This window comes from Lissotriton vulgaris, chromosome 1_1 (assembly GCF_964263255.1).
Source record: "Lissotriton vulgaris chromosome 1_1, aLisVul1.2, whole genome shotgun sequence".
Lineage (NCBI taxonomy): Eukaryota > Metazoa > Chordata > Amphibia > Caudata > Salamandridae > Lissotriton > Lissotriton vulgaris.
Window position 1 is genome coordinate 243,058,933 of NC_141685.1, and position 23,927 is coordinate 243,082,859.

At 42.2% G+C, this 23,927-nt stretch overlaps 1 pseudogene across 1 annotated transcript in view; it reads right to left on the reverse strand.

Annotated features, from left to right (window-relative positions):
• Window positions 1-1,312: 1,312 nt before the first annotated feature.
• Window positions 1,313-23,927, reverse strand: part of LOC147745364 (uncharacterized) — a 58,212-nt pseudogene continuing 35,597 nt past the window's right edge. The window contains exon 2 of the transcript XR_015307490.1: window positions 1,313-5,227. The product of XR_015307490.1 is annotated as an uncharacterized LOC147745364 (transcript). The remainder of the gene's footprint in view (window positions 5,228-23,927) is intronic.

Sequence of the window (23,927 nt, forward strand, 5' to 3'; positions counted from 1 at the left end):
TCCTATATCGATTTGCATTACTTTGTCGCAGTTGGAGACTTGGTTTACTTTGTATAAATCAGATATATATGTTTCCCAGTCTGAAGGTGGGACAGGGTTTGATTTTAACATTTTTTTTGTTCCTGTTTCTTGTGCTATTATAGTCTAATAAGTACGTTTGTCTTGTCTTTTTGCTGCTATCTGTAGGGCTATCCATTTTTTATCCTGTAAGATTTGGTTTTCTTTTAATTTTTGTCTTCAGCGATAGTTTTTTAGTTTTTTTGATTTCCTGTTTTCAGGTGTCAGAGAAATACAGGAATTGTGCCCTAATTAATTTGTTTAATTCCCTTGCCTTGGGATCCGAGGTCAATCTTTTGTTGCCTTGTGTTTTTATCCTTTTTCGTTTTCCGCTCTTCTGTAGTAGTTGAACAAGATTCTTGGCAACTGCCTCAAAATTTAATATTGGGTTTATGTTGTGATTAATTGAAAGTAAATTTGAGTTCTCAATGGTTTGGGTGATTTTTCCTAAGGTTTTAGGGTTCCACGTTAGCCGACCTTGGACTGGATTTATGGGAGCTGTTTTGTGCAGTTCCATTATATGTACTGAAGTTGTTTGTTTGTTTCTGGGTTATACCTGTTGTTAATTGTAGAATAGCGTGGTCACTTCCTTTCTCGAACTTTATGTTAAGTTGATGGGCTAGAGCAAAGAGGCCTGGACTGCAGATCATATAGTCAAGGATTGATGCACTGAATCCTCCCCTTCTTGTAAAGGAAGCAGGGATGTCACCTTCTATGTTGCCATTTAAAAGTACTCCGTTGAGAGTAGCAAGTGATGCTAAAATGATTTTCCCTCTCTTATTTGGTTAACATCCTGAGGGAAATTGAGGAATGGATATTGCCTGGGCCTCATTTTTTTCTCCTGAATCCCATGTTTCTAATAAATCATTAGAGATTTGCCCGTTTAGGTCTCCTATAAATTCTGATCTTCATCCACCCTTTCGATATCCTCGAAAATAGTTATCGATAGTGCATCCATTTTTGCTCCCGGTGGAATATAGACGTTACAGATAAGCATTTTGGTCGAGCTTCTGGTCTTATCAGTCCCTATTTTGATTTTTAAACATTGAAAGTTCTTTGAATGTGTTGGAATAATTTCTTGCTCCCAATGATAGTCTTCAGATAGGAGGATAGCAATCCCTCCTTTTGCGTGTCCATGGTTAACCGGTTTTGCTGGTATATCATACACAAAGTAGTCGGGGAAATCAAAGTTTGTAGTTGCCCAAGTTTCTTGTAGTGCCACGATCCCTGGACGATCTTGGGAAATTATTGCTAGTTTTTCTTGAGATTTTCCTGCGATGTTCCAGGAATAGACGGTTAGACCGTAGCTCAAAAGAGCGCTTGATTTCGGGACCCGTTTTTTTGTTATTAAGGTTTTCTGCGATCCAAGCCCATGAGTTGTCCATTGGGATTATTTGCTGAGATTGGTTATTCTTGACCCAGCTTTGTCTTTGTCCGTTGTTAATTGAAACCGAAATGTCATCTTTGTAGGGATTTAACCAGCTGTTATTTGTAAGCCGGGATGCTACTGGATAATGATGTTTGACTCGATGGCGTTCTGGTGTCGAGCCGGCTTCCACCTCTACAGGAGCCACGCCGAATCCTAGTTTATGAAGGGTCTCTTTTTCCTTATATATTATTGCTGGGATGACTGGTGACCAAAATTCTGCAACAGCTAATGTAATTTTGTTTTCATCTGGGAAGGAGACTAATTTTATGTCATTTCTTGCAAGCGCTTGTAGAGGTTGTATCCGTTGAAGCAAATTTATTATTCTTTCCCTATTTAGGGGGTCCTTTCCTGAGGGAAAGAGGTCTGTAATTTCCACTCCACAGTTATAATTTACCTGTGATTTGAAAGGCACATCCCTCATCATTGGGGTTTGTTGTTGGCTTTCCTTTTGCGTCTTTAATTCTTTATTTGTAATCCTAGGAACAAATATTGGGGTAATAGGATTTAGAGGTAGGGAAAGCACTGCTTGCGCCTTTGAGGTCGTATACTGTTGCCTTTGCTCCGTTGAGTTATTACATATCTGATGTTCGTTTGTTTTTGCATTGATAATTGGTGTTGTTTCTGGGAATCTTGGTTTTTGTTCCTTTTGTCCTTTCAACAGTTAGGATTTGATTGAATGATGCTCTGCAAATAAGAAACTCACAAAATATATTTATATATAATTAATCTAACTGTGACACACACATAGCTAGTGATGAGCTAGCAAATCTCCCAAGGATCCAGCTCTATGTCGGACATGAAGAGAAGTGCCACTATGGTGGCTTCATGCGATGATGTAAAAGAGTATCAAATCTTCTGCATCAGGGCTTGTGGGGAAGGGAAGCAGGGTGCCATGCACTGTAAACATTAACTCAGACAGCTCACCTTTTCTTACTTTCAATTCTACTTTTGGATACCGTTCTCTGGCCGTTGTCACTGAACCAGCAATGTTGCAGAAAATTACCAAACACCACAGTCAGCTGTGACTATTCACCAGTGGGAGATTGTTTAATCCCTAAAGTTAGTTAAAAACTCCTTACTGGTTCAAGCATTGTTCATAGAGTTGCTTTTACAGTTAGCATAGTCAAATGTGTGTGGGTGTCTTTCTTTAGAAGTCTATTTCAGCAAATAAAAGCCAACACTGTGTCTATTATTTTAGTCCGCACTGTCCTAAAAAGAAATGAGCAATCGCTGAGTACAATCACTTTTATAATTCACTAAATAGTTTTTTCTTCTTATTTTTGGAAGTTGAGTCTTAGATGATGAACTTTTTATCCTCTGGCATTAGAAAGTCCCACATAATTGTAATTTTATCATCTTCTGTAATTCGCTGATGGCTTTGTAGGCATGATAATTGACTACAGCACTTCACATATTCACTGCTCCTGAATTGCATTTCTCGGTGTGTGTTTGCTTATGTATTTGGAGATCTGATAACTGACAAAAGCTTTTCACACATTCAATGCAATGGTATGGCTTTTCCCCTGTATGTGTTCGCTGATGTCTTTGGAGATGTGATAACCTACTAAAGCTCCTAACACAGTCATTGCAATGGTATGGTTTTTCTCCTGTGTGTGTTCGCTGATGTACTTGGAGGTGAGATAACTGACTAAAGCTCTTCACACATTCATTGCAATGGTATGGTTTTTCCTGTGTGTGTGTTCGCTGATGTACTTGGAGGTGGGATAACCTACTAAAGCTCTTCACACATTCATTGCAATGGTATGGCTTTTCTCCTGTGTGTGCTCGCTGATGTACTTGGAGGTGGGATAACCTACTAAAGCTCTTCACACATTCATTGCAATGGTATGGCTTTTCCCCTGTGTGTGTGTCTTTGGAGGTATGAGAATCGGCTAAATTGCTTTGAACATTCACTACAATTGTATGGTTTTTCCCCTGTGTGTGTTTGATAATGTCTTTCAAGGTGTGTTAACCGAGTAAAGCTCTTCCAACATTCACTACAATTATATGGTTTTTCCCCTGTGTGTAATCGCTGATGACATTCTAGGGTTGATAACTGGCTAAAGCTCTTCATACATTCACTGCATTTAAATGGTTTTTCCCCTGTGTGTGTTAGCTGATGTACTTGGAGGTGGGATAACCTACTGAAGCTCTTTACACATTCATTGCAATGGTATGGCTTTTCCCCTGTGTGTGCTCGCTGATGTACTTGAAGGTGTGAGAATCGACTAAATTGCTTTGAACATTCACTACAATTGTATGGTTTTTCCCCTGTGTGTGTTTGATAATGTCTTTCAAGGTGTGTTAACCGAGAAAAGCTCTTCCCACATTCACTACAATTATATGGTTTTTCCCCTGTGTGTGTTCGCTGATGATATTTTAGGGTTGATAACTGGCTAAAGCTCTTCATACATTCACTGCACTTGAATGGTTTTTCCCCTGTGTGTGTTAGCTGATGCCTTTGCAGGATAAATAACTGACAAAAACTCTTCACACATTCATTGCACTTGAATGGTTTTTCCCCTGTGTGAGTTCGCTGATGTCTTTGGAGGTGTGATAAACAGCTAAAGCTCTTCACACACTCATTGCAATGGAATGGTTTTTCCCCAGTGTGTGTTTGCTGATGTCTTCGGAGGTGTGATAAAGAACTAAAGCTCTTCATACATTCAGTGCAATGGTGTGGTTTTTTCCCGGTGTGTGTTTGCTGATGTCTTTGGAGGTGTGATAACAGACTAAAACTCTGTACACATTCAGTGCATCTGAATGGCTTTTCCACTGTGTGTGTTTGCTGATGCTCTTTTAGGAGTGCTAAATGACTAAAACTTTGCACACATTCAATGCAATAAAAAAATTCTTCTCTTGGATGAGTTGGCTGATGGTGCTTTAATACTGATGACAAACTAAAGAACTCACTGCATGTGTATGATTCTTCTTTCTTGGATAGTACCTCTGGATTGGGGATATATGTGTCCACTTCCCATGAATGTGCTTCCTGAAGAGTTAACATGGTTGATAAAGCACATGTGTTATTCTCACATTTCCTGTATGTGTTGGTATTTTTGGACATTTGATTTCCAAATAAAAAGTAAAGTGCTTACTGGTAAGTACAGTGGTTACTAAATATTTGCCACACTCACAAAAAGTGTTAGGCTTCTTTGCAAGAGATTGTGTCTTTAGATTGGATAACAGGGGTTTAATGCTTAAAAGTAAAGATTGATCTTCCTTCTGGTTGTTACAAATTAAGACTGCACTATATATTTTAGCTAGCAGAAATTAGCTTTCCTTTACCCTTCAGATGGTTGTCTCCACTCCGTTGTGCTTTTCTCTGGTTGCTGTGGTATAGCTAGGAAGAGTATACAAAACACTAAGAGCACTGATTGATGGTCTGTTATTATTTAGGTATCAGAGCACAGCGGTAACCACGTCATACCAATTCCATGATCAAAGCTGGTGTTTGATACTGGTTTATTCAGGAGGTGGTAGGTCAGTGTTGTTGCCTTAATATTCTACAGGTCATTTCTTAGTCTTGTAGTGTGGAGGTGCACAGCTCAGATTCTCGCACTCATTGAATTGCTCTTTACTGCTTCTTCCAGATTGGTCAGCTTATGTTCAAATTAGTCGGTTGGTGACTGTACTTATGTTTTCCTGAATACTGGTGCTTGTTATTTTTGGCAGTTGTTTTGCAGAGTTAAAGTATTATCTTCATTATTGATATCTCTGGGTGCATTCAAGTCTTTTTTCCTGTTGAATGTAAAGAGATTTCAAATTACTAAATACAATTGTAATGGAATATGAATACGGAGTATTTATCTGGTTGTAAAATACATCTCTTCTTTATCATCTTTGAAACTTAGCAAGGTATATTTCACCATACACAAATATTTAACTAAGAGTTATTTTTAACACATCACATCTTACTTCAGAAAAGGAGGGGATTTACCAGTGTTCACAGAGTAACTTAGTAAAGAAAGGGTGACCACAGAGCACCCAGGTGCTATAGGTACAGCTTTAGGATAATGCAAATGATCAAGATTTCGTTAAAGACCAGATTGTTGAAAAAGAGGGATCAGGATGTACTGCTGATTCTTCAGTTTCAAGAAGTATATAACAATGGTAACTCTTCAGGAAGAATATAACAAACGTAAATACATTCACATACTTCAGTGCTTTCCTATTTACTATGTATAAGATATAGTAGCAACTCAGATCTTTACCTTGCTGTTTGTTAAGTAATCTTTGCCACTTTCTCAGCCCCACTGGGGTGGGTCCAAACATTTCTGGTTCTTTCTAACCTGAAAGATAGCAGCATTATTGTGTGTTGAGATATATTTTTATTGTCGGGAATTCTGTCCATCTCCCTAAAACAATTGCAACTTTTTAGGGCCTGGTTCTGGAAAGCACACATTATGCAGTAAAGAGATTCTTTAAACTCTCCCTTAGGATAATAAAGTTCAGACCTTGTTGCATTTCTAGATGCAGCTCTTTCGAGTGCAGGGGTTCTTTGAAAAACAGAGTGAGAGGTTTATGGTAATGTCCAGCTTTTACATTATGCGCAGAGCTAGGGCAAACAAGCTTTGACTTATAAAGTAATATTCAACTATATCAGTAATTTAGTCCTTATTTTAGAGAATTTATGACAACCAAGAATTTACTTAACAAAAACCCACAGCCAACGGATGTATTCATATTAATCATTTGTTTTCCTTCTTCTAACTTTCCAGTGGCATGCTGTAACTTAATTGATGACCTAACGGCTCTCAACCTATCACTTCTCAATTCAGGTCCCACGCACAAGGCAGGACACCTATTAGACCCCATATTTACCAATATCCCAGAATTAAAATAGACTCAAACCAGCCCCTTATGTTGGTCAGACCACCACCTTCTCAGTTTCTGCCTAAACCGAACATTCTCCCCTTTAAATACAGCATGGCCAGCAAACTCCATGAGAAACTGGATACTACTTCACATAGAAAAACTGAATCAAGCATTAACAATCAGCACACCCTCTCATGACCGGAATGTGGAAAGTCTAGCTGAAGCCACTAACCAGTGGCTAGAAAATGCAGCCAATGAATGCCTCCCCCTAACTCAGGCAAAAAGAAACTTCCATCGTCCCCCAGCCCCCTGGTTCAACGAACTTCTTAAGACTGAAAAATCAAAATGTAAAGCCCTAGAAAGGCAATGGCGCAAAGATTATAATCAAGAAAAAAAATAATATACAACAAGGCCAGAAACGCGTACCACTCTTTATGCATCAAAGCCCGGGCCCTTTATGTGGCCAACACCATGAACAATGCTACAAACAAAGCAAAAACCCTATTCAACACAGTGAAGGACCTAGCAGGTGCTCAAACAACTGCTACAACTCGCCCTTTAAATAAAAAACAATGTCAAGACCTTGCTACATTTTTTAATGAAAAATAGAAAAAATCATCTTTAACATCAGCTCTAGACCTTATGACAATTGCCCACAGGATGATATCCCTGTGTCACCGGACAAAACGAACACCCTGGAGAAATGGTCCCTGGTAACCGTGGACTCCCTAAAATCCTCCCTGAAGTCCATTTCATCAGGTTCCCCTCGTGATCCTCTTCCCGTGAGTATTCTAAAACAACTTAACACCACCCCCCTGACCATTATAGCAGACATGCTAAATGCATCCCTCCAATCCTCCACAGTCCCGTCAAGTTGGAAACACGCAATGGTAACCCCACTTCTGAAAAACCATCAGCGGACCCAACTGTCCTTATAAACTATCGGCCAATATCTCTGCTCCCTGCCTTCTCCAAACTCATGGAAAGGCACATACACTCTGCCCTCACCCTCTTCGCAGAGGAAAATGACCTCCTCCATCCCTCACAATCAGGCTTCAGAGCAGGATACTCCACAGAGACCGCCCTGCTGGGCGTAACATAAAAGATCCGGAAACTCTTGGATGATGGACAAACGGTCGCACTCATTCTATTAGATCTGAGTGCGGCGTTTGATACCATATCTCACAAAATTCTCCTGGCCACACTGGAGAGAAACGGCATTCGCAGTGAAGCCCTACAGTGGATTAAGTCCTTTCTTACCGAGAGAACCTTCCAGATCAAATCCAGCCTTGCCTGCTCAGACACTTTTTTCGCGCCACATGGAGTACCACAGGGCTCAATCCTGAGCCCGGTGTGTTTTTTAATCTGTACCTTAGACCACTGGCCGACCTAGCGGACTGCGCAGGCCTAACACTAATGACCTACGCAGATGACTCCCAAATCATTTTCTCACTATCAGAGTCTAATCCCTCAGCCCCTTCTCTCCTCAAAATTGGACTCCAGAAAATTTTTAACTGGATGACCACCAACCAGTTGAAATTAAACGGTGATAAAACCGAAATCCTCCTACTAGGAAAAAATAAGGAGCTCTTGAATTCCTCCCATTGACCCCCTGAGTTGGGTAATCTTCCCTCTCCAGCAACCCAGGTAAGAAATCTAGGAGTCATCATTGACAATGCTCTGTCAATGAAACAGCAGGCAAACAAAGTCGCAGGCCTATGCTTCACCATAATAAAAATGGCTGAAAAAAATCACATGGATGCTGCCCCCTGCCACACAAAAGACCGTAGTCAACGCACTAATAACATCGCGTATTGACTACGGCAACATCCTTTACCTGAGCTCAAACCAAGCAGTCATCAAGCGACTGCAAATGATCCAAAACTCAGCCGCAAGACTCTTAATAATAATAATAATAAAGACATTTATAGAGCGCATGGTTACGCCATCCCGGCGTGCCCCCGCGCTAAAAGAGAGAAGAAAACTCGCCAGGGGAGAGGACAGTGCGAGGCAGAGGACATTAAAGGAAACTATGAGGAGAACAGGTGAGTTTTAAGTTGGCGTCGGAAAATAGTTTCCGAAGGCTCCAGGCGGAGACTGATGGGAAGTTTGTTCCATCCTACGGCAGCCGCCACTCTAAAGGACCGACCTCCCATTTTTTCTCTCCTATAGCGGTGGGTCACAAACGTGCACATGCCGCCTGATCATAGCGATCTGAGTGGTTCATACCAAGTAACCAGGCCTGCCAGATAGCCGGGAGCTTCATGCCAAAGGATCCGATGACATATTAGGAGGGCTTTGTACATTATTCTTTTTTTCACTGTGAGCCAGTGGAGGGCCTCCAGGGCAGTTCTAGAGTTGGCTCTTCTTGGGAGTCTAAGCACTAGGCGGGCTGCAGCGTTTTGCAGTATCTGGAGTCGTCCTATGCTTTTACTAGAAGCTGCCAGGAAGAGGACATTCCCATAGTCGAGTCGTGACGTAATCAGTGCCTGGGTCATAGTGCGCCGAGCCTCCAAAGGAAGGAGGTCCAGGGTTTTATTAAGAGTCCTTAGGACTCCAAAGCACTTGCCTACTAAACGGTTGATGTGTGTCTCATAAGAGAGTGTGGGATCCATCCATATCCCTAAGTTCTTAGCTTTAGGACATGGTGTAGGCATAGCGCCTAAACAACTTGGCCACCAACCACCAAGACTTCTGTCTTGGAGCCGTTCAATTTTAGGCAGTGATTATCCATCCAAGTGGCCAATGCTTGCATACAGGCTCGGAAGTTATTGGCTCCAGCAGCAGGAGTTTGGGTGAGGGTGAGTAAGAGTTGTGTATCGTTGGCGTAGGAGACAATCTCTACGCCGAACGATTGAACTAATTCAGCCAGGGGGGGCCATATATAAGTTAAAAAGGGTAGGACTTAAAGCAGAGCCCTGTGGCACCCCCTGTTCCAATACCCTCTCCTCAGACTGAAACGAGCCCCGTTGAACCTGAAAGCTTCTGCCCGTCAGAAACGATTTAAGCCAACCGAGTGCTCTATCAGTCACACCTCCTCTGTTCAGACACTGTAGCAAGGTGATATGTGCTACAGTGTCGAACGCTGCACTCAGGTCTAGCATGACCAGTGCCATGGTTAGGCCTGCGTCAGCTCCTTGACGTAGAGATTCGGTGGCTCGTAATAAGGCCGTCTCAGAAGAGAAGCCTCTTCGGAACCCCGATTGGGAGGGGTGCAGGAGATTATTCTTCTCCGCAAATGCCATCAATTGCACATTTGCAATTTTCTCTGCAATTTTCGCGGTATAGGGTAGCAGAGAAATAGGTCGTAAGTTCTCCAGGACATCATGGCTTACATTAGGTTTTTTTCTAATAGGTAACACAATTGCCTTTTTCCAGTTTATCGGAAGGGTCTGGGAGTCAAAGGATGTTACAAGGACATGGCGGATGTACGGTTCTAAAGCCACTATGCTTGCACCCAGGACCCTCGGAGGAGCGGGATCTCGAGGAGAGCCCGATTTTATGCTAGTACAGATGGTTTCAAGTTCTTTACTGGGTGGTACGGTAAAGCACTCTAACCTCGGCTTCGAATTCAACAGCGCCACTTCCTTCAGTTCTATGAAGGTTTATCCATCCGCAGGACATCTGTAGAAAGAGCTGTATATTTTTTTAACCTTATTGGCAAAATATTCTGCCACCTTATTACATTCCATGACGGAATCAGTTTCCGGGACATTGGAGAGTGAGACAACTGAGATTTCTTTATAGATTTTGAAGAGTTCTCTAGATGAGCAGTCCGCCTCACTAATTCTGTTTCCATAGAAAGTGGCTTTCGCAGCTCTGACCTGCTTTTGGTAGCTTCTCTGTCTGTTCTGTATTGAAGTTTAGTGCATTCATTCTTATCCTTACGCCAAAGTCTTTCTAGCTTTTTACATTCTGATCTGATCGACTGCAGATCTATATTGTACCATGGGGCCGATCTCCTAGCTCTGATCCCTTGTTTGGCCGTGGATAGAGGGGCTACCTTGTTCAAGGCATCAAGGATCCGGGTTCCTAAGTTTTGATTAGCACTTTCACTATCTGTGCCTCCCGGCATCCCACCTAGGCTTAGCATCTCGCTAAAGATGGGTTGAGAAAATGTTTTCCATTTGCGGTATGGGTAGCTATTATTGCCACTCAACTGGGGGGCAGGCTTACTTTGAGTGCAAATTTCAAAAGGGACTAGAAAATGGTCTGTCCAGCGAAGTGGGTTAGGAGTACTCGTAGTTATGCCCTCCCAGTTGGCAAACACCGGGTCCAATAAATGGCCATGAGTATGTGTGGGTGTTTGATTTATTAGTACCAAATTCGTATTTCGTAATTCCTGCCTCATCTCGGTGGCTTCCTTTAGCTGGATATCATCAAAATGAATATTTAGATCACCCAGAAGGAGGACTTTCCTGTGTCTAAGCGCAAGGTGAGCAAGGTGTTCTTGCAAACTCGGCCTAAAATTTCCCAGGGTCCCAGGAGGTCTATAAAGGAGGACACCCGAGATATGGTCCTGAGGGCCAAGTTTCAGTGCGAATTTGCCAGCTTCGCAGTTCTCTATTCCAAGAGGTTCGAGGGAGCATACCAGGGGGGCCTTGCTGATCACTGCAATCCCACCTCCACGGCCTGACGGTCGATCCACCCTGGCTATACTATAGTCGGGTGGAAGGGATTCGATAATCTCGGGGTCGGAATCTACCCCCAGCCATGTCTCCGTCAGAAAGAGTATATCAAGGCCCTCTTCTAAGAGCATGTGCCAAATTTGCAAGACGTGTTTCGGGAGGGATCGACAATTTAACAGGCCTCCTCTGAGGCACCTTGTCCGTTCTTTGTTGCCTATCTGTTTACAGGTTTTAAATGGGCAATGTCGGCATTTGATAGAGGATATAGCCTCCATTTTGTGCCTGCAACACTCATTTATCGGCGGGCATAGGTTCCATAGGGCCTGTCTATTGTGGGTTATCAGGTCAGTAGGAGAAAGGGCAGGGGTTATGGCCCTGGACCGCGCCCGGCCGCAGACTGGCTTGCCTTAGGCGCGCCTTCGGCGCTCAATCGTCGCGCCCGCTGCGCTCGCCCGCTGCGCGATCGATAAATGCACTTAATTTATGTTGCTCCGGGGCTGAGGATTGAGGGGGCGTGGCCTAAAAGGGGCGTGGCCTCCGCTCGTGGCGGGAGGGGAAGTATGCGACCAGCGTGCAGCGTCAGCGCTGGCTCCGCTACGTGCACCGACTGTGTCTGGGAGGTAAGATTTTAGAACAACAAGCAGTCTGTTTTCTAAAAACACAAGAAATTAGTGACACAACAAAGTTTTAAAACACAAGTAATCTGTGAAGGTGATTTTAAAAAAGATAGTGCCTCTCTCCCGGCTTTCCGCCTCAGGAGCTTACCTCTAGGTTTTTTACCAACAAGTGCAGGATACTAAAGTCTGCAAGAGTATCAAAATACTGGAACGATCTACATTGGCTCAGGATTGAACACCGGATCAGCTTCAAAACCCTGAGCTACATGTTTTAAGATCAAAACCAAAACGGCACCAACCTATCTGCAAGCGTTAACCACCCCCTACCTACCAACAAGAAACCTACGCTCCCAAACTGCAGCGAATTTCGCAGTTCCCAGATTTAGACTGCAAAGAACTGGCGGAAGATCATTTTCTGTCAGAGGGCCAATTCTGTGGAACACACTTCCCCCACATATCCGGAAAGAGGAAAACTACGCTAGCTTCCGGAAATATGTAAAAACCTGGCTTTTCCAGAAACAACTGTGCTAAAATCATACTCAGCATATACCTTTGTCCAACCTTTTGTCAAAAGCGCCGGGAAACCCTTGTTGGGCAGCTGAGCGCCATACAAATGTAAAAAAATTAATATAAATAAATAAGGGTATCTTACTTAATGTTGTTCATTTGGTGCCCAAGAAGCTACTTTGTGACTGGCTGGGGCTTTGGTAGAGTGGGAAGAGATGAACAGGTAGGTGCTTGTGTGGCACAAAGAAAGAAGAAGCACAAGCAGGTGCTTGTGAGGTATAAACAAAGCCAGTACATATGTAGCTGCTTATGAGTTATAAACAGAGGAGATGCACAGGTAGGTGCTTATGTGGTATAAACATAGGAGGTGCACAGGTAGGTGCTTGTGAGGAATAAACAGAGAAGGGGCACATGTAGGTGCTTATAAGATATAGACAGAGGAATTTAGCAGGTAGGTGCTTATGAAGTACAGAGGAGTGTAATGGAAGGTGCTTGTGAGGTATAAACAGAGGAGATGCACATGTAGGTGTGTATGAGGTACTAACAGAGGAGGTGCACTTGTAGGTACAAACTGAGGAGATGCGCAGGTAGGTGCTTATGGGGTACAAACAGAGGAGGTGCACAGGTGGGTGCATATGGGGTACAGACACAGGAGGTGCCTATGAGGTACAAATAGAGGAGGTGCACAGGTAGGTGCCTATGAGGTACAAATAGAGGAGGTGCACAGGTAGGTGCTTATGAGGTACACACTGAAGAGGTGCAGAGGTAGGTGCATAGGAGGTATAAACAGAGGAGGTGCACAGGTGGGTGCTTGTGAGGCACTAAGAGAGGAGGAACACCAGTAGGTGCTTGTGAGGAATAAATAGTGGGTGTGCACAGGTAGGTGTGTATGAGGTACCAACAGAGGAGGTGCACAGGTAGGTACAAACTGAGGAGGTGCACAGGTAGGTGCCTATGAGGTACACACAGAGGAGGTGGAAAGGTAGATGCTTATGAGGTATAGACAGAAGAAGTGCACAGGTAGGTACGTATACGATATAAACAGAGGAATTTAACAGGTAGGTGCTTATGAGGTACAGAGGAGTCTACAAGAAGGTGCTTGTGAGGTACAAATAGAGGAGGTGCAAAAGTAGGTGCTTATGAGGTTCAAACAGAAGAAGTGCACAGGTAGGTGCTTATGAGGTATCAACAAAGGAGGTGCACAGGTAGGTACAAACTGAGGAGGTGCACAGGTAGGTGCCTATGAGGTACACACAGAGGAGGTGGAAATGTAGATGCTTATGAGGTATAGACAGAAGAAGTGCACAGGTATGTACTTATACGATATAAACAGAGGAGTTTAACAGGTAGGTGCTTATAAGGTACAGAGGAGTCTACAAGAAGGTGCTTATGAGGTATCAACAAAGGAGGTGCACTGGTAGGTACAAACTGAAGACATGCACAGGTAGGTGCATATGGGGTACAGACACAGGAGGTGCACAAGTAGGTGCTTGTGAGGCACAAACAGTGGGGGTGCGCAGGTAGGTGTGTATGAAGTACCAACAAAGGGGGTGCACAGGTAGGTACAAACGGAGGAGGTGTATAAGTAGGTGCTCATGAGGTGCAGACAGAGGAGGTGCACAGGTAGGTGCTTGTGAGGCACAAAGAGAGGAGGTATCAGACGCTCCCCGAACCTGCACGCCTTCAGGAAGGACCGCAAGACCTTGCTCTTCGTCTGAGAAGGAGCTGCCCCCGCGCCTTGGGACCCTCACAGGTGAGTAGCACGCTCTATAAACCCCCTGATTGATTGATTGTGTGGCACAAACATTGGAGGTGCACATGTAGGTGCGTATGAGGTACAAACAGAGATGGTGCCCATGTAGGTGTTTATGAGGTGTAATAGAGGAGGCGTATGGATAGGAACTTGTAAGGTATAAACAGATAGGTTATACAGGTAGGTGTGTGTTCCTCTTTTGGTCTCCTTCCGTCTGTACAGGATGTACCCTGTTCCTATAGCCTCACCTTGGCATTTGTTGCATGGGTGTAACCACTTTGACCCTTTACTTACGGGGAGCAGAGCTTCAGAAAGCACAAGAGGATACCTGCCTGCATGGGAGGATCCAGGGGAGTGTTCCGGTGCCAAACAATATGAGCCTGGGAGACACAAGGATCTTGGAAACACACTTGGGGCATTCCAACAATTGGTCCAGGGGTTCATTTGCTATCAGTCCAATCTCTCAAACTGAGTTCACTTTTCCAGAGCGGTTGGGACTACACCTGCCTCTCGCCCCCAACACCCTTCCCCTCCTTTAATGTTGGTTCTCTCCCCTACTACAATACGTATTGTAGACTTTGTCACAACTGTGGCAGATATCCTGCCCACTTTATTACAATTACCACAAAATATAAGGCACTTTTAATAATATGGACAGGATTACCATAATGTTTGTGATGGAGTGAACCGCCGGCTGAAATCCAAATCAGGGCCTTGGTGTACATTATATCCAATGTCTTTTCTGTGTCAAAACGTCTCAGTTTTATTAACGGCACTGTACTATCCTGCCACTGATGTGACTTGGAGTCATACTGCCACCCTCGCTGTTTATTTTTTCCCAGAACCTGTCACCGATGGCCATGAATTGACCCAAGTCGATTTTCTTCTTGATTCACTCCGATGATTCCAGTGACCAGTTCCATTTACTGATTTTTCTCTATTTTTTTTTTTACAATGTGCATAATCAGAGAAGAGGTCTGGCTGCGTACATGGGAGGCTTAACGGAGATATAAACAACCATCATACTATACCGAGGTTGCCCATTCCAATGGGTTCTAGGAATTTCAGTCTTTTTATTACTGCATTTTCATTGCTTCTGTATAGAAAAAGCAAGCTAAGTAATTTATACTGCGTGCCTCTGTGTTTTAATTCAAATGAGGTTTTACAACAGTGAACACTTGAGAAAATCTAAATTCTGAGTATTCATGCAAAATGTGCATGCTGGGACACGAATATAATCAGATGGCAGAAAAAAAAACAAGCATTTGCAATGCAATAGGTCTCGCATTAGGAAAGTTTGAGCTATTGGCATTGTAAATGGCGAAGCTTTTATTTATGTTCTTAGTTTTCAAATAATTAAAGTAATAGGTGTGTTATTTACAATGCCACGTGTTCAAACTTTTGCAAATGTGACATTTGTATTATTTGTATTGCAATATGTGTTGTCTGTCTGTTAATTAGTTGTTGTGCTATTACGAATAATAAGAAAATCATGTAACTTGTTTAAATAAGTAATATGCATATTAAAGTTGTTGGCGAGTTTGTGAAATTTTGCAAAGGTGGTGCGGCAATTATTAGTTATTATTATTGATATGTACAGCGTTAATTTACACAACATAATGCTACTTTATTCATATACACACAAATATTGTACTGCCTCACATATAAATACACTGCATTGCATTACACACATAATATGCTGCCTTACACACACACATTGCTGTGTTACAAACATAGACACTGCACTCCTTTACACACACTGCACTGTCTAATACACATGGTGCTGCTTTATACATAAATACTGTATTGCTTTAGAAACATATACTGTGTTAACTTACATATACATACATTGCATTTTTTTATACACACACTGTGTTATTTCATATATACATTATGCTTTTTAACATACATATGCTGTGCTGTCTCCACACACACACTGTGCTTGTTTATACACACACTGCGCTGCTTGACACATATACAATGATGCCTTACATACACTGTGTTGCCTCTTATACATACTGCACTGCTTTACATACACATACTGTGCTTTTTCACACATATACTGCACTGCTATACATACACTGTGGAACAGAGGAGTTCTAATAAGGCTGCCTCGAGGAAAGACACGGTGGTGGTTGTTTTACATAGTGCTGCCTTATACACATTGGCTTCTTATACACACACTGCGGTACTTGACACATATACAATGCTGCCTCACATACACTGTGTTGCCTCTTATACATACTGCACTGCTTTACATACACATACTGTGCTTTTTCACACATATACTGCACTGCTATACATACACTGCACTACCTTATACACATTGGCTGCTTGTACACACACTGCGGTACTGGACACATATACAGTGCTGCCTCACATACACTGTGTTGCCTCTTATACATACTGCACTGCTTTACATACATATACTGTGCTGTTTCACACATATACTGCTGCTATACATACACTGTACTACCTTATACACATTGGCTGCTTATACACACACTGCGGTACTGGACACATATACAGTGCTGCCTCACATACACTGTGTTGCCTCTTATACATACTGCACTGCTTTACATACATATACTGTGCTGTTTCACACATATACTGCTGCTATACATACACTGTACTACCTTATACACACTGGCTGCTTATACACACACTGCGGTACTTGACACATATACAATGCTGCCTCACATACACGGTGTTGCCTCTTATACATACTGCACTGCTTTACATACACATACTGTGCTTTTTCACACATATACTGCACTGCTATACATACACTGCACTACCTTATACACATTGGCTGCCTTACATACACATTGCATTGTTATACATACACATACTGTTGCTTTATAAACATAGACACATAATACACTTCCTCACACATATACATATTGTATTGCCTTACATATACATTGCACTGCCTTACAAATACACAGTGCTGCCTTGCATACACTATATTGTGCTGTGTTACACACCATGCTGCTTTACACATGTACACACATACACTGTGCTGCTCTGTACATACATATTGCATTGCTTTATATATACACTATGCTGTCTTACATACACACAATGCTGCCTTACATACACATACACACTGCCACATTTCACACACACATAGTGCTGCCTTATACATACACATGATTGCAACAGGGGAAACCCAATAAACCCTTGTAGGCTTGGGCAACAATTGATTTAGGTCAAAGAGGTGCTACAAGGGATTTGTTTACTAAGAAAGATTGCTCAGTTGGGAGTTGTATTGTAACTATCACACTCCAATGTACCAACAAGGTATCACAAATGTCAAAAAATAGAGTTCAATCATTGGAAGGAAAAGAAATACACGGAGAGAGTTAAAAGTATATTATTCAAACATTTTTATATGGTTTCAATCAAATAAATTGCAATTGAAATTATAGGGAGACAAAAGTAAAAAGCAACCAAAGTGGTGAACAGAGGTATATATAACTTCAACTCATCGGTTCACAACTTAAACATCAACTCCAATCAATTTATGGCAACAACCAAAAGAAATTAATTAGTAGTGGTTGTGTGCTTGTGCACATGCAGCATAGATGGAGATGACGTAACTGTCGACGATTCGGTCTTATACTGCTGCCGTCATGAAGACCATCATCAGGACCACAAAGTTCATTGCAGGTAAAAGAGACCCCCTAATGCATGATATGTGCAGACTCCAACTGTGAGATAAGTATTACCAACGGGTGGTAGCCAAATGCACAGAGTTTATAAACCAGGCGGGCAGGATGTATCTCTGTCAATACGCGGCGAGGCAATGTCGATACATAAACAGACACACATAGCACTTTTGTACCCACATATATTGTTGCTTTATAAACAAACACATATTAACTGCCTTACACACACACATTGCTGCTTATTGTACAATTATACTATGCTGTTTCACACACACACATTGCTGCTTTACACATGTATACACACATATGTGCTGCTTCATACATACACATTGCATTGCTTTATACATACACTGTGTTGTTTTACATATACGTTGTGCTGCATTATATATACATACATAGTGCATTGCATCACACACACATAGTGATGCCTTACATATACACAGATTACTGCATTATTTTTTTATTTGCGCAGTGCGGCGTTTCCAAAGTGATAGGTGAAGTAAAGAGAGTGGCGGGCTTGTAGTGCTGTAGTATGGAGCGTGTAAAAAAGAATGATTGGAAAAAGGCATTGAGCAGCAGGTGAGAGAGTATGCTGAGTAATAGTGGCTGGTAGGGCAGAGCGAGGCGGGAAGAAAAGCGATAGATCGTGCAATGCAAATGAATGTTAAGAGGGACAGGAGGCAGGCGTGGGCTATTATGGAGTTCGTATTTTTGTTTCGGCAAATGTAAGCGTGTTTGCGGCAGTTATGGGGTGATATCTAAGAAGCAGGTGCCGCGCGCAAGCAAGAACGTACAGAGTGCATTGAGATTGTAATATAATAGCATTGTAATACAAATGCAGTATTTCAATATTTAATTTAAATGTAATTGCTAAAATAATTCTTTTCTATGACTGCCGATTTTTAGTGTATTGCATTATTTTTTCAAGCTTAATAATTAATAACGTAAAAAATACGATTATTAATGGTAACAAAAAAACAAATAGTCTGCTGAAACTGAAAGTGGTAGCCGTTCGTCACATAAGCGTATGCATTGCGCATGCGCCCTGCGCCTTGGACATGGGCGTGGGATAGAGCACGTGGCAGAGTCTAATTTTTGGTAAGCTGTTTGTGCTTGCATGTTGCTAACTATGTAAAGAGGCAGAAGTTGAAGACGTGTTTACAGAAGTTTAGTGGCTGGTAAGTTCAGCACGTTCTATGTATATATTGAGTGTTATGTTGTACATGTGAAGCTCTCATTGTACGCTATATGTGAAGTGTGTGTGATACTATATGTGTTGTACGCGTAATATACTGTTTATGTATCGCACATGAAATGCTGTATGCGTGAAGTGTAGTGTAACGTTTTAAGAAACGGTAAATAGTAAAATAATGCGAATATTTAAACGTGTGTTTTGTTCTCCGTTATTGCAGATTGTACGACTGTTACTTAAAATGGCGCCTTTAAGACATGTTGCATGTGAATGTTGACGCAGGAAGTTATTAGTAAAGTACGAAAAAGCAGCTTTTTTTGGGAAATAAATGTTGTTTTGTTATTGTTACGTACCTGTAATGCAAGTGAATATGGACCGGACAGGGGTGAGGCCTTCACTATTGTAGAGTTATTGTTTTGTTTGAGCAAATGCGAGGGTGTTTGCAGAAGTTATGGGTGCTGTCTAAAAGGCTGGTGTGGCATTTAATTGTAAGTGCACGTTCCTTTATATACTAATAATCTACTATGCCAATCCAATAATTTAAACGTATTTGTGCAGTTATTTTGATGTGCGCAGCTTGGCGCGTAGAAAGTACGAGGTGGGAGGAGAGAGGAGCAGCTTTGTTGTGTAGTAATATAAAGCGTGTAAATCGAAACTAGTGAAAGAAGGGCAGTGGGCAGCAGGGGGGGGGCTGGGTGATGGTAGCTAAAAGTGGAGAGCGAAGCGGAAGAAAAGCGGTAAATATTGCTTTATAAGTAAATATTTAGCGGTTAGGGGCGGCAGCAGGGTGGGGCTGGATGATAGTAGTTGGAAGCAGAGAGCGAGTGCAAGAAAAGCTGTAAATAATGCGTGAATTTGGAGTGGACAGGGGGCGGCAGCGGAAAGGGGGGTTGGGGGGCTGGGTGATGGTAGCTGGAAGCGGAGAGGGAAGCGCAAGAAAAGCTGTACATAATGCTGTGCAAGTGAATATGGACCGGACAGCGTTACGCTTTCACTATTGTGGACTTATTGTTTATTTGAGCACATGCGAGGGTGTTTGCAGAAGTAATGGGTGCTGTATAATAGGCTGGTGTCGCATATAATTGTAAGTGCACCTTACTTTACATTATCGAGTAGTTACATGCTGAACTGTAATCACATTGCCAGCAGTAGTAGTGCGGCCACAAGGTTAAGCATGCCCGGTAATGTCGCCTGAAGTCTTGAGTACAGATTACATGTTACGCTGTCTTTCAAGCCAGTGTTTTAATGATGTCTGTTTGTGCTCGAAGGGAAGAATAGGGCAACAGGAACTCTGACCTGATGTTAAATGTAACTTATAAACATGGCACTTGGGAAATGGCTTTGGAGTTTTCACCTTCAGTGTTTTCACTGCATTGATTGTGTTGTTGCTCCTAAGAATCAAAAATACAAGCAGTTTGACTCATTGATAGCTTTAAAATAAGACCACTGCAAAGAAGTGTTTTCAAAGGGATAGACGTGTTTAAAAACATAATACGTGCATAGTGCTCAGCAGAAAACCATGGCGCCAGAAAAATAATGAAAAGACAGCTTCATAACAAGCAGTTTGACCCATTGATAACTTTAAAATGAGAGCACTGTAAAGAAGTGTTTTCAAAGGGATAGGAGCGTTTAAAAACATAATACCTGCATAGTGCTCAGCAGAAAACCATGGCGCCACAAAAATAATGAAAAGACAGCTTCATCAAAAATAATGAGCATGTTCATTACGAGGCAGCTTGCAAATAATAATTTAAAGCCTGCTTTAAAAATGATGCTAACAGCGAGCATGTTATTCAAAAGCCAGAATTACATATAATGGTCACAGCAAGCGTGTTCATTCAAAGCCAGCCTCGGGAAAACGAAACTAATGAAAAGCGAAACTGACACTGACACTGCACACACAGCAAGCAGCGCGCTCCCGAGGTGAAATCTGACAATGGAAAGGCACGCGTCTGATTGCTGTCCACTTTCATAAATACGGGTAACATTAGTTGTCGAGCTGACAGCATTCATGCTTTCGCATGAATGCCACGTCAGCTCGACCTAAAAAGGAGGTGGAGAAGAGAAAAGACGGTATTAAAAGCGAGAAAACCCCTGCATCTCCAAGGGGTCAGCCTTAAAAAAACAGATGAAATTTAGAACGTAGCTAAGAAACACTTTTTGGGTTTCATGGAGGGAGTGAAAGTAATATGAACTGATAGGGGTACCAAATCCTCCAGGCTTTTGCAGTGCTCCTTCGATTTAACCATCCCTCTTTAACTCTTTGCAGGCTAAATGTGTGGCTTGAATCATCATAAGGGAGGAAGGACTTTTATTGCAATGGACTGAAACCAAACCAGTTTAAGCAGATGAGAGTGTAACCTGACCAGAGCAACAGCTGAACAAGGACTGTGGCTTGAAGCCAAGGCCAAGGTAAAATCTCTCTAAGTAGGATACATTAAACAAGCATACACTGGGGTACAAAGGCAAGCACAATTTACCACCCCAGTACACACAGTCCTACCATGAGAAGTAAATGTTAAATAAAGCACACACTGCCTGGCAGAGCATAGAACATCAATCCCTCTGCATATAAGAGCCTGGGATATTGCAGATTACATCATACCGTCCTCGAAGCCTAGCCACCCTCCTCTGTAAGCCCCCATTGAGCTCCCTGTAACACAGACCTCGTGAACAATGGATGTCAGCAATGCACAACCCTCACATGAGGTCACCTAACCTCCAAGAGAGTTTCTGTTAAACTGGGCTAAAAAAACGGAATTCAAGCAAAGGAGTATAAGCACAGACAATGGATTTCTGGAAGAATATGTTTTGTACTTATATAACCGTAACATTAGTAAAAGTCACACAACTGTGACTATTAAATCAAATAGGCAAACATGACGGGTACAAAGTCTAGCACAATTTACAACTGCACTAGTGCACATCATAGACGGGCATAGACACAGATCTCTGGATGACGGCCATGGCGACTTCTTGCACAAAATAAACTTTGCACCAAAATTGTGGTCCGTATCCGTTTTCTGTTTCAAAAACTACGCGCAATAGAAGCGGAGTACCTGGAGAGATATATATATATATATATATATAATTGCAGCTCATTCTCTCTATGCAAGTTTACGATTGTTTCAATAAATGTATTGTGAACTTTATTTGTATCTTCTTGTGTCAATCTTGGCATGCACAAGTAACCAACGAAAGGGGTAAGATCTGTTTCCAGGATTCCCTTGGGAGTCCGAGTGTCATGTTCGAGGTTGCCATAATCACCTGCCATCCCAGAAGGATTAGGTGTTCAGGTGAAGCACTGTGAGCTAGTCAGGAATCTGGCCAACAGTCTCTGATTGTGTAGATGGACTCAGTCCCTACATTCTAATGCCCTGTGTCCTAATACGCAGTCCTATCTTTTCTAAGTGGGAGCTGTACAACATGTTAGGCTTCTGCAATTTCCTTCAGCCATCCCCCTGATCAGATCTCTGTATACAAATGTTTATCGAATCCAATCTCTTAGACTTTGGGTGTATCTTCCGCAGTGGGGCACACCTTTCTTGTTTTAGGTCCCCTCACACACCAACAGGCCCCTTGGTGTCATGCTTCATCATCGGGGTCATCATACCCCTCTACGGGGTACGGCGTGCTGTGACCTACGGATACGCGGGAGCACTTGATAGACTATGTGCGGTGTTGGTGAGGGTTTTTTTTTTATATATGTGAGTGTATTGTGGGGTTTGGGAATTAGCGAAAGGTTAAAAAGGACCTGGCTCGTGGGGTGACTAAAAAATATTTCATAAGCCCCCGGGCTGGTACTGTTAAAATGCGAGTGGGAGGTTGTTACGCTGGTAATGTGCGTTACCTCCTTTTGGTGTGCGTCGACATGTTTCGGTGCAAAAAGCACCTTCTTCAGGACGGGGTGCACAAATCCCCACCTTACTCAAGTTTCTCTAACCAATACTAGAATTTTCTAATAAAAGTGAGGAAAAAATTACAGTGCAGGTAAAAACAATGTACCTAGTAAAAAAAGACGTAGTCTGTTAATCAACCTGTAAAGGAAAGAAGACAACATTTTTTTTTCTGGTAGTCTACCTCTCCATATCCATAGGTAAAATGTCCAGTGGTTACAGGTGATATACTATAGCTGTATTTCTGTGCTTATAGTGGGATAAAAGTTTTGAAAAAGAACACACACTAGACACACTAAGACCTAACATAAAATGCACACTTAATAAATAAAGAAAATTCAGTTCAGGTGTTTTTAAATTATTTTCTGGGCGTTGCACCATTGTTGGTAAATAGGAAAAGACAAAGTTGTGTTGTGTCCCTGTAAAGTGAAGAGGAAAAATATCATGCCATTACATATTCACAACATACTGTTTTGGAGTTGAAGAAAAAGCCTCAGGAGCCAAACGTCAGGATCTGGTGTGCTAAATAGCACCTGTTTAGGAAAGAAAGGCATATTCAGGTCCTAGTTTTACTTACAGTAACGTAGTGGAGACACTGCTCGTGGTCATCAGACCTTTCTACTCACGATTTCTGCGAGGAAATACCTCCCGATCGATCCCTTCGTGGCTCCGATGGTAATGCCAGAAGGTTTCTCGAAACCGGGGTTTTATACTATTTCCCGGGTAAAGTTAATTACATAATTGAGTAATTGAGGTTTCCTTATGGCCATATAAGGTCTTTGTCGGTTTATGCTCGCGTTCTCCTTTCGGAAGCGTCTTCTTTTTGCACATGCTCCTGTGTGCGCGTTGTTCCCCCATGTTGCACATGCGCTGTCACAGTTTAAGTTCATAATCGCTGTATAGGAGCGTCTTTTCATTGCGCATGCGCCAAATTACGCGGAGGCCCTTCTTTTGCGCAAGCCCTGTTTGTAGTGTCCTTGTTTTCTGTCCAGCGCTTGCGCTCTCCTGTATGTACGTTATTTTTCATGATGGTTATTTGGGGCAATGTAAATGTTACCGTTTTTCTTATATAGGTACTCTGAATGGTATTTCCTTTGAAATGTCTGCCTAATTTGATCTTTATTTTGCGGATCATTTTTACTTTGTAAGGAGAAGAAATGGCTTAGTGGAGAGGCAATTCCTGGGGCATGTATTTGTTGTCTGGTGGATATACCATGTGGTGAGAAGATATCTACACGGGATACTCATTTTATCTGGATTGTTTATTACACCTCGTGGAAGAGGCAATACAGCAGGAGACCATCTATGTCAGCTGACCCCAGGGGATATTGTCATTTAGGACTGTAGTGTTAGTCCACA